This window comes from Lates calcarifer, linkage group LG1 (genome assembly GCF_001640805.2).
Source record: "Lates calcarifer isolate ASB-BC8 linkage group LG1, TLL_Latcal_v3, whole genome shotgun sequence".
Classification (NCBI taxonomy): domain Eukaryota; kingdom Metazoa; phylum Chordata; class Actinopteri; family Centropomidae; genus Lates; species Lates calcarifer.
The window spans coordinates 21979739-21991665 of NC_066833.1; positions in this window are offsets into that span (position 1 = coordinate 21979739).

The following is an 11927-nucleotide window of genomic DNA, read 5'->3' on the forward strand; positions in this document are numbered from 1 at the left end:
AACATACCTCTGCCATTTAAACTGTCTTGGATTTCACCACAAAGACGGCCAAATAGAGTCCAATTCATTCTTCAGGGCCTAAATAATAAAACATAATTTTAGTCTAATCTGCCTAAAGAATGTCCTCTGTTTGAAGTTGACAGTGCTCTATCTTCTGGGAGGAATAATTGCCTTTTGAGTACAGCAGGAGAGGCCACTGAGGTAAGCCTGTCGAGGGTCTGCACCTTACAGGTGTGCCCTTGGACAGACAACCTCCTCGTTGTTCGAAAGAGAGAGGGAGCGAGGGAGAGAGAGAGAGAGAGAGACACGGGGGAGAGCCAGACTAAAAGAATTCATCTGCCAGTTGAAACTTTACAAGGCTCCGGCATAGCAGCACCACTCTGCATTCTCAAATCACTGTGTGGCCGAAGTGAGGTGAACAAAGAGACACTTGATCTGCAGTAATTCCTCCTGTCTGATACAGCTGACAAATTCTTGTCATTAAAGTTTTATCATTTTGTTGGACAGGTTTGTGAAATTGAACTGGTTGTAATCTGTTTGATTTGGACAACTGCATTCATGACGAAGCTACTGACAGTTATTGTCTAGAAGTGTAAACGACACTCCTCATATAGTGCAGGCTTTGTGTGCTTCCAAAGCAAATTCAATACACCAGCTCAGTTTGCCTACATAGCCATTGAAATTGTGTGTGGCTATAGATTATGAAGTTAACCATTAATTTCCCAATCATTTTGGTTAAAGTGTAGCTATTTATCAACTATCTAACATATTTTGTAGCCTTCTTCCTGTGACAAACTGAATCTCTGCTTCATTTGTCAAACTTCTCTCTGATTTTTAATGGGGCCTATTAATTTAGCAGAGAAATCTGTCCCTTTCTGAACACAGCGTTGAAAGCTGCTGAACAGCTGTCCCAGCTCTGGAGAATCATATGGAAGAATGCATTATCGGCCTTGTTTGAATATTCCCTTAGATTTGGAATAATCAGGCAGCTATTCAGCAGCGAGTTGGCCACGCACAGATGCCAAAGCACAGCTGAGGGGAGCACAACGGTGTAATGCCGGCGAAACGCACACAAAACCAACAGCATGAAAAACGTGAATAATGCAGGTGTACTTTATTTCTGTATGGTGTATTTATCATACATAATAGCAGAGACACTTTCTTTTAGTCACTTTCATCTTCCCTTTTTTCTTTCTTTTTTGCCTTGTTCAAGGTGATCTTAGCTTTGCATATGGCTGATTAATCTTATTGCACAGTAGCTAACATTGATCACAGAAATGATTAGAAATGCATTAGTCAGCAGACTGTTTGGAGTGGTTGGGTTTAAGTGCTAGTGCCAAGCCATTTTCCATAGGTGTCCATGTTTTTAATTTTGTTATATAGAATTTTGCAAATGGATGCATGCATGCCGCCCAAATACAGCATCAAAGCTTTAATGCTTACAGACATAATTTAATCTCCTAGATGGCAGGCCTGATGGACTGTGTAGAGAAGGCATCCCTGCTAAATTCATTATGCTAAAAGTTGCTAGATCTCACTAGCTGATGAGAGAGAGACAGAGTAGCATAACCTGAGTTTGTAGTTTGTACTGTATAAGAAATCTTGGCTCTGCATTGCAGTGTTGATGAAAGCAGCCTCTCCGCTGTCAGGGTGTTTGCACTTTTTTTTTTTCCCCAGAGTGCTTTCACCAAGTTAATAATGGTACCAAAATAATGTAACCATAAGAGGCTATTATTCGATACTTACTTCTAGCACTGTTTTTCTTGGCACGAGTCAAACTAAGCATAGTAACCCAGTGCTCAATCACAGCCACTGACCACACCAAACACTGTGTTAGTAAAGTGTTAATGTGTTTAAAATGTGACACTGCCACCTAGTGAATCAATTTAAGATGACCTGTTGTTGCACAACTTGAATTGGACATTAAGAAGTACAAGCAATTAGGGCACCCATTTGCTTTGGGTCCAGTGCAGTTACTTAATCACTACAAAATAAGACAATACTCTGCCTTCATCCACACTTTTTGCAGCCCCTGTTCATTTTCCCTGACCTCCTCCTGACTCATGGCTCAGATGCCTCCTTTACTCATCAAACAAAGACTTTCTTTATTCGCAAAATTTATTTTCTTCTGATTTCAGAGGTCATGGAAGTTCAAGTTCACTCTAGATGCCTTTTAGTTTTTATATTTACTGTTCTTTGGTATGTTTTGGTGTATTAGAACTCCCATACCAAGGCTACATTACAATGACAGTTTGCAGAGCTCATAATAATGGCTGAATGTAAGTAGAAAAATAATAATTTAAATCATTTTTTCAAGAGTTACAAGTCAGGAGCCTGTGGTCAGAACACCATAAAGAATTGACTGACATAATATAGCATATTAAAAGTGACAAAATTAGAATAAAAAAAGAGTAATCTATCATGCTGCTTAAATAAATTGGTTTGTACAATTTTCTAAACAATAAAATGTGCATGATTACTTAGCAGAAGGACACCTTTACAATTAAAAAGCATGGCATCCTTTCAACAGCAGAGGTGCAACTCATAAGGGTCCCACCAAGACAACTCTTGCCACATGTTCAACACTCCCCATTAAAAACCTGGGGAAATTAATGAGCTTCCATTGGCACCCTCACAACAAAGGGATCTATAAAGCAGCCTTAATGTTCTCAGGGAAACTTTACTCTTCAGTAGTTCCCAATCAACCGGTAGCAGCAGATTTTGTTTTATTTCCCTTGTAACCTACGGGAGCTGAAAATGCTACTCACTGCAACTTTACATAAATGTTATCCTTGATTGAAACTGTTTTACGCTCATTCTTAATCAAAGATTTGTCGATAATTAACCATGTTGGGTTGTCAAAGTCTAATGATGTATAAATATACCAGTATATTTTTAAATAACAGCTGAGCAGTGTGCTTTCAAAAATCCATAAACCTGTAAAATATTGCAGAACAACATTTATTTCTTATTCATTCACAGTTCTACCAAAAGGGTTATGAAAAATATCATAAATGCTGTACATGGAGAACAAAACTCTCTCATGTTGTGAGCGTTGACTTGTACTTTCTACCTGCTTGTACACAATTAAGAACACTTAGGAATCAAAGAGCGCAGAGGTTTGCAGAAAGGTATTAATTAGAACTTTATTTATGCAGATGCTTTGTAAATTTGCATAAAAAGCAATTCCACAGATGGGTTTATGGCAGTAATGACTGTTCCAGTCTGCAATAAAACATCTGCTTAATCACAACAGAGACAGTCAATGGCTGCTGTGAAAACAGGCTGTCCAAGTACATCTCAAAGAAAGTACTGAGGTGAAGAGCCAGTGTGGACAGGTTATAGGAAAATATAGTAAAGAGATTTAGGGAAAAACCTGTTCAAAAGCAGCCTTAGTTAAAAGAGGCGCTCTTTTCCCAAACATTTGCCGGTGGTACTTTGAGTGCTCTGATGTTGAGAAAAATACCCTTATCGTGTTGGCAGAACAATCCACTTACTGTGTCTGAGAGAAGAGAGAATTTTGTTCCAAGTCAAGCCAAGTCTTTGTCTGTGTGTGCCAACTATTTTGAAAATATTCCACTTTGTGTCTTTTTAATCTATGAGAGCCACACACAGATACGAGAATGTGCACAAACACACACACACACACACACACACACACACACACACACACACACACACACACACACACACACACACACACACATACATACACACAGAAGTGTGGCTGCAAGGTCACTCCAAGTATTGATAAATCACCCAGCTGTGATTCCCTCCTGACAGCTCAAACTAACATCAAGCTGGATGGGGGAGAACAAAAGACCATCAAGCGGCCCTTTTCCTGACACTTTTATTCAATCACGGCCAGATTGCTTACGACAGCACCAGCAGCTGTTTCGTCTTCATCTTTCCCCATTTGATAAAGCGTGTCAAGTCATATTTCTGTAAGTACTTCACCTCACCCCATACTGTGCAGATCCGCAGCGATTCGGCATATGCACATTCCACATGAGGGGATCGTCAAATGGGTCAGGGAGTAATGACACCCCTCTGAAGGTCGCAGCACACTGGCGTGGGGGGTGGGAGCAGGTACGTGGGTGGGTGGGTGGGTGTTGAGAGGGGTGGGGGGGTTGGCGACAAAGCAACAAGCTGAAGGTCAAAGATAAGAACAGCCTCAGAGATATCTAAGATAGCCAGCAGAAATTAAACAATGAGGGAAAGGCAGTAGGGCTTTGATTGTGTGATTGTGTTGTTTAAGGGAGAAGTGGGGGTTGTTGGTGCTCTGGATTGTTATTTTGGGATCACCATCCCATTTGGAGTTCTTCTGTTGACGTCGTTCCCCATGGGATGGAGGTCGGTGATAGGACAGTGAAATATTGCAGATGCCTATTGTTTGTTTGTGATCAGACATCAGCCCAAACAGAAATGAGATTTCCATTTCGCAGCTGCCTTTTAATGTTAACATTTAGATTGCTTGAACAGGCCCCGATTTCCTGTGCAAGTGTCTGATAACAATTACAGGTGTTTCAGTTTATTGTAGAGAGGATGAATGCTGTATTTGAAAATAATGACCGCATCCAGGGATGAAGTACTCAGAACAGCCTAGCTCTGACTATTTTCATACAACTATTTGAGGTCATTAATTCTCGCAAGCACTATAGCTAAGGACACCTGCTTTATTTAGCGATAACTTGTGCAAGCTTTCACTGGCTGCTTTTAAACTAAATATTCATTAGTTAAAAGAATGAAACACTTACACTTTGTATTTTTATAAAGATAATTAACAAGGTTCTGTTTAAAAGCAATATAACAAATTACCTTCACATATGTTTTCAGGCATGTAAGCAGACTATATGGTTCCAAGGATGGCAATGTTGGTTTACTGACTTTTCCCTGACTTTTGGTTTTGAATGAAATATATAAACAACCACTGGATTGATTGCCATAAAATTTAGTACAGAAGAGAAGAATGAGCACAAACATTTTCGTCATCCTTTAACCTGTTATTTATCACCAAACCAAATACCTGCGAAACTAATGACATACCCATCAGCCTTTTGCTTAATGCTAATAAGCACTAAACTAAGGTGGTGAACATGGTAAATAGTATACTTACCAAATATAAGCATGTTAGCGTTGCTGGTGAGAGTGCTGATGTTGCATGTGGTGCAGCCTTAAAAAGCTGCTAGAGCGGCTGTAGATTACTCATTTGTTGAAGGGTAGGCGAAGGGAGAGAGTTATCTTTTGCTCTCTTTCATTTTTTTGCTTTCTCTTTTTGTTCCTCTTGGTGATTTTCAAAAACTTCATAAAAATATTCTGAATAAAAAATGTAGCCACCGACATGTATGTCTTCCACTTTCACTTATCTCAAACAGAAATAGCTTTGCCTGACTGGAAAATTTAGCATGCATCAAACTTCCATCATACATCATTAGAACAAGAGTCACACCACCAGAACCTGTACTGTAGCTCTTGAAAACTGTGTCACGGGGAGGATACAGTAACACAGCTGTTCAAGTCACACGCCTTATAGCACTTAATCTGAAATATGTCTAAGGATCACCTCTTCAGCATCTTTGGTCTGAGAAAAATTAGATCTTCTAAGTCAGGTGCTATTTTGGCCTGTGTGAATGGCTGCTAGTTCTGTGGAAAAAGAGACATTTAAAATGGGGCAGCTCACTCCACTCAGACTTGGCCTGGCTCCCAGGAATGCAGTTAGCTAGCATACAATCACTGCCTATTCACGATGGTACAGCTGCTGTGGACATATGTTCCCCACCAAAGGAGGAGGACATCAACCAGGCACACCTTGAACAGGTTAGCAGATGAATGGCGTTCAGTCCTTTGACAGTCTGCCCTCGTCTCATTGTATTTTCCCTTGCTCAACAAATAAGTTCCTCTCTGGTGTGGCCTAAACTTTTCCCATTCATTCATCCATGACAAACTCAGGGCATAAAACATGATAGCAACGATATTATTTTTGTAATTGTGTGTTGGATAAGGTAAATAAAAATCAGAAATCAGTGACATGGCTCAATTATTTTGGTGCTATAGAAGGACAATGATTCTCAAGGAACCATAATATGGAATATTAATAGCAAAACTGCATACAAAGACTTTTTTCCTAGCCCTCAGCAAATGACCAAAATGTGAGAGAAAAGATTACATTTATTCATGGCTGTCTTTCATCAAGAAGCTTAAAACCTAAACTTTGAATGTAACCCCAAATTATATGCATATTGAGCTGACCTCTTTCACCCTTTTTCTTAAAGCCATAGAGGAGGTGTGATATGCAAAAACCCACAGATCCTTCAGCTCATCATTTAGACGATTTCAGCACTTTTGGTTTTCCAGCCGTCCAAGGGTGATCACGTCAGTCACTAATAGATAAAGAAGGGGCTACTCCATTAGCATGGAGGTCATATGTGTAATGTAAAAATTCCCAAGTCTGGCTGTCTTTGCAATCGGAGAAAAAAAAACAAAGCGACTTACACTTGAAATTGACTTGATGCAATGTCAAACACTTCAAATCTTGAGACAGACAGAGCATTAGATAACTGCAATCCATTCGCACATTATCCATTGTTAACAGTCGTGCTTTTGTCACCCATCTCTCCAGCTATGACCTATTAGCTTTAGTGAAGTGCTCTGAGGCCACAGAGCCATGTGAAGGTTGTTCACCCATCCAGCATTGCCATTTACAGGAGAGAGACCCCAGAGCCGAGCTGCAGCAGCTCTCTAATGACTCTATCAGCTACACTGATGGGAGCAAATGGCACCCAGAGATTTCAACACATTCCCTGAGCATGCATTACATTTGCTCTCCATATTTTCGTTATTGTGTTGTAATGGTAATGCATAAGTATGCATGTAAGGACATTGTAAAACACTTGACACTACACCCTTGCAATATCAGATTTTTTGTCAGGGCCCTCCCATACACACACAAATACACACACACACACACACACACACACACACACACACACACACACACACACACACACACACACACACCCCAGTGTTCATCTAGAGTAAATATAGTATGATATCACTGCCAACTTAAGTTACAAACACATTTTTAACTGATCTGTTAGCTCTTTAACCTAAATACAGCCTTGTTCTAATTATTGTGATTTCCAAGGGAAGCAGGGTTGATCTTGCACCTCAATCCAACAATTACAGGAAACTATGTGTAAGATAAAAACAGAATATGTGGTTCCCTTTGTGAGAGATGGTGCGAAGTCACAGGAGTATTCATTAAGGCCTTTGTGTCCTGTTTGAAATAGTGCTGTTAAAGGCTTTAGCTGTGGGCATCTCTCTGGAAGAGATATAATGATCCTCCAATTAGAGACAGAATCATGAGACCTGTTTATTAGTCCTAATTCATCTCCTCATTGTGCTGAGCATATCAAATACCACAGAGGAAAAAAAATCAACAATTTGCCCACCATAATTACAGATCTATTAATAGTTTCACAACAATGACAAGCAAAGCTATTCACATCATTTTCTACTGTCAAGAACAATACAGCAGCACTGTCAATGTATCCATTAAAGCCTACATTTATACCAGCTCAGTGACATCTTGCATTTCAAAGATGACTCTGAGCCTCTTCAGATAAATTACACTTTTTCATTAACAAGAATGGTTTTGGTATTATTAATTCTAAATGGATTTTCAGACACCCCTCTACATTTGTAGCTTATCATACAATAGCAGGCTTTTGTGGCTGTAAAGGTATTTTCCATTAAGATGAAAAAAGAAAACTGCAACGCATTGTTGAGGTTTCTGTTTCAGGAGTCTACTGGTAAAAAGGATACAACGTAGCAACACGATGAATGAAAATCCATATACCCAGCTTGAAATACAAAAGTTAACATTTCACAAAGCTCAAGACATGTTAAAATCTTTGATGAAGATTGTTGTCCCACCTCCTTGAACAACCCTGATCCTTGTGTGAAATCATGCCAGCGATTTAGCACATGTTCCTCAGATTGCAGCTACAAGGGCAAAAAATTCATTTCAAACATGAGCCAAATTTCACCATCTTTTTCGAAGTATTTTTTTTCCTTCAAGTTTTTTTGCAACCTTTGATTAAAAAAGCAAAATCAATATTGACTCTCAGAGTGGGAGCACAGTTTATCCTAACTAGACACTAGACCTACAACTTAATACAACTGATAATCAAAGAAAACCTAACTGGTCCACCTTATTATCAGTGATTATCCAACTAAAGGTTGATTGTAACATTACTCATGATGGATTTAGAGGGCAGTGGGTTGTGGTTCAGTGTTTGACTATTTGAGCATTAGGTTTAAGTAATATTCTGTGCCTACTAAGGTTAAGTACATACTACATGTCCCCTATAATGACTTCATATAAGAATGTTGTTTGTCTTTTTGTGCAATTTCAATTGCTGTACTTCATCAGCTGTAAAGCTAAAAACAAACAAACAAACAAAAAAAATTACAACAACTTAATATAATTTCAGTTCATACAGCAGCAACCTGAAGTGTCGTGTTACTGTAATTTTGGATGGCATTTTCTTTTACCATGATAGACTCATCCTGCAGGACAAGTAATGTACTGTAGCCATAGTATTGTCCAACTGTAAATAAGTGATCATATTAGCAAGGGTTGGTAAGTCTACTGGTGGTGAAACTATTCGTATGTGTTCATATGCAGTGAAATTTTGTTACATTGATCATTGCATAAATTGTGTATGGGTGGTTTTGTGTTTAAATAGTACAAACATAGCACGGGTTGTGAGATAAATTGTTCAGAATTTGCTTAATAAGTTTAAGTGTTACTGTTTGTTGACCAGGATTTGAAACGTTTGCATATATATATTTTTTGACCACTATGGCGTTTGACGTCAGCGAGCAATCAGCTGCCGTCACGCACGCAAACGCAGCGTAGGAAGAATACGTAGGGATTGTTTTTAGCGAAGGTTAGCTAAGATAGCGTCCGGCTAAAAAACGTTTTAACTAAGTAAGCACATGCTAATGTTAGTCTGAGGTTGACTAAAGGCTAAAGTCAAAAGCCAGCTAACTTAGAGGTAACAGGTAGACTACTGTGTCGCAGATGTATTACTGGGTGGATAAAGATAATCTGCTGTTGTGACCGGGCTAACACTCCATACCTAATTACGCAATAGTTCCCACACCTGTTAAAGTTCATTAAGTTGTCAAACCTGAGTAAGCACTCTGTAAACCTAAAATATTGTAATTTTTCAGGTGACGGCTTGTATCCTATTTGACTTCCACAAAGACTTAACTCTCCCACTCATGGTTTGGTGAAAGTTTACAGACTCTGAAAACTGCAACAGCCACAAAGGAAAGCAAAACGGCCCACGGCAAAATGAATAAGGAGGACCTGCTACACCACAACTGTGAAACATTCTGGTATGTAGGTGATATACGTCTTTTCACCTTTTAATTTTTTGCCTTGTACATCACAGATTAGAAAAGGCTTCATTATACTAATTTTAGGGAACAGGACAGCTTCTGCTTGTTAAATGTAGGCCTACTGGTTTTGCTGAAAGCTTCGTCAGGATAATATGATGCACAGAAGATGTGATAAAACACTGGCCAAATTCGAATACATTTTATAGTCGAAATATTTTACAATCACTGTCCAGAAACAGTATAATGCCACCCGGCACCAAGACCCAAGCCTATAAATCCTAACGTGGTGAAACTTTACAATACTGCATTTTTGTTGAGATTATGCCAGTGAAGTGTTGATTCACCTTTATGGCTCATGATACTTAACTGGATGACTCACTTCGATTTTTACTGCATGAGTTGTCATGACTTTATCATCAGCCCCCTCACTTCATCACAGGTACTGTGGAGAAAGTCACTGATTTCTTGGTTTAGACAAAGTTTATCTGCATAAAAATTATTGAGAGTGACAATAATCACCACATGGCAAGGCTGTCTGGCAACCTGTTAGTGGTAATAGTACAGCACCATGTTACTGGTAAAACCTTATGACATTGTGCCTTTACAACTTTATATTTGATAATGAATCAAATAATTTAGAATTATGTTAAACTCAAATTAAACTCTCTGCATCCATATGGCAACAAGGGTCTATGTCATCTGCCTGTATTCACTTGGAACTTCTGTTAAGAACATTTTTTAAACATAGGTTTGCAACCCTATTGAATTAAGTTGTGGGAAAATTATTTAGAAAGCACATTTTATAATATTTTATTAGCGTAATTTCTGAAGTCATTCTTTGAAGGCAGTTTGTCATATCCACCTCTAAACTGGAGAAATTGTAACATAAGTCAAATGGGGTGGAGAAGAGTACTTGACTACTGGCTTTATATTTATTTTTGACTGGTCAGTGCTACTAAGTAAAGCAGTTTGTTTTTTCCAAAATATATTTTATTCCCATGTGTCTAAACATCCTGTAATGTATCCTGTGTTAAGTGATTCTGTTGAGGTTCTGTTTACATTCTGTTAATGTGTTTTGGGGGACAGGTTAGAATGCTCATCAGAGTGGATTTAATGTTGGCAAAGTGAATGAAAATACAGCTACAACTAGGTATATGTGCATGATATGGGTAATACTAATAACCTAATGGGACAACATGCTTTGAACTTGCAGTGTTTGGGATTCTGTGAGCAATGTGGCTGCTATGCCTTGTCGGTACACTCCATCCTCTCCTCCTGGTTTGGGATTGCTGGCAAGCTGCTCTGAACCCCAAAATGATGACAAGTCGACCTCAAGTCAAGGTAACACTCATTATCAGATAAAATAAGTTCATTGTTTTTAATGTTATAAAGCAGATTTGATACTGTGTTGAGCTCTGTCATACACATTTAATGTTTTCTGAAGAAGAATCTTTGCTGTCTCTATGACAAATAGTTCAGCTGATGACAGTAGAAGCAGAGACTGCTGCAGGCTTTAGGGGAAAAAAAATGTGTGGACTGCACCAGCACATCACTTACACATGGTGCAGGCTTTCTCCTGAACTCCATCATATTACCAGCCAGAATGAGGCCACTATGTTGGCACAGCAGAGAAAATGTGGGGTCGTCTTACTAGTAAAGTTGAACCTGGCCCAGCTCTTGCCACAACACAGTGTAACTTGAACAGGGAAATTCTAAAGTTTACCTTGGGATCAAGTTGTAAAATCAAGTCTTGTAGTATTATAAACCACTGTGTGGTGGCATATGATAAGCCTTCAAACTCATTGAGCTACTGTACAGCTCAAATCGGGCATCCTGGATTATATTTCCTTTCCACTTGCACTTTATAAAACAGTGCTGTTAACAGTTTGGATGCCCACCAACTCTGAAACCAGATTATGTCACAAATTTCCAGGAACAATTACAGTTCGTGTTTGTGAATGGTTTGCTATTTATATTAGCTTGTACAAAGCCATTTTCCTTACAGAAAGATCTTAAATTTGACCCAGCGGAAATCCTGTATCTTGTTTCATTTGTTAACGGTGGTGGTGTTCAATGTCACATTTTACAGACAGGTTGACCCGTTAGGTGCACCTCTATATAACTTTTCCATAAGGCTGTGGGAATTGTGGGATCAAATATTGCCAATAATGTCACCTGTAATATTATAAATATAGTGTCAGCATAAACACATTAAAGTAAACAGCCTTTTCAGTTCTTCTATTCTTGTCATGTTTTCATGACATTCTACTGCGGTAGAACACAGATGAGATGATGAGATGTGTAATATATGTAAAATACCCAGCAAACAGCCTTGTGGATAAGTAGATTAGTTAGATAAGCTTTAAACTTTATTTTACAAAGCACCTTAACTTATATTCAGTATTGTAGTGGTGTTTTATGGATTCATAACATGGTTCAGTCATAAAAGTTAATTATTAATTGTTAAGGTTGATTATTCTCACTTATTCTCACAATATGCCCACTATAAATGTGTT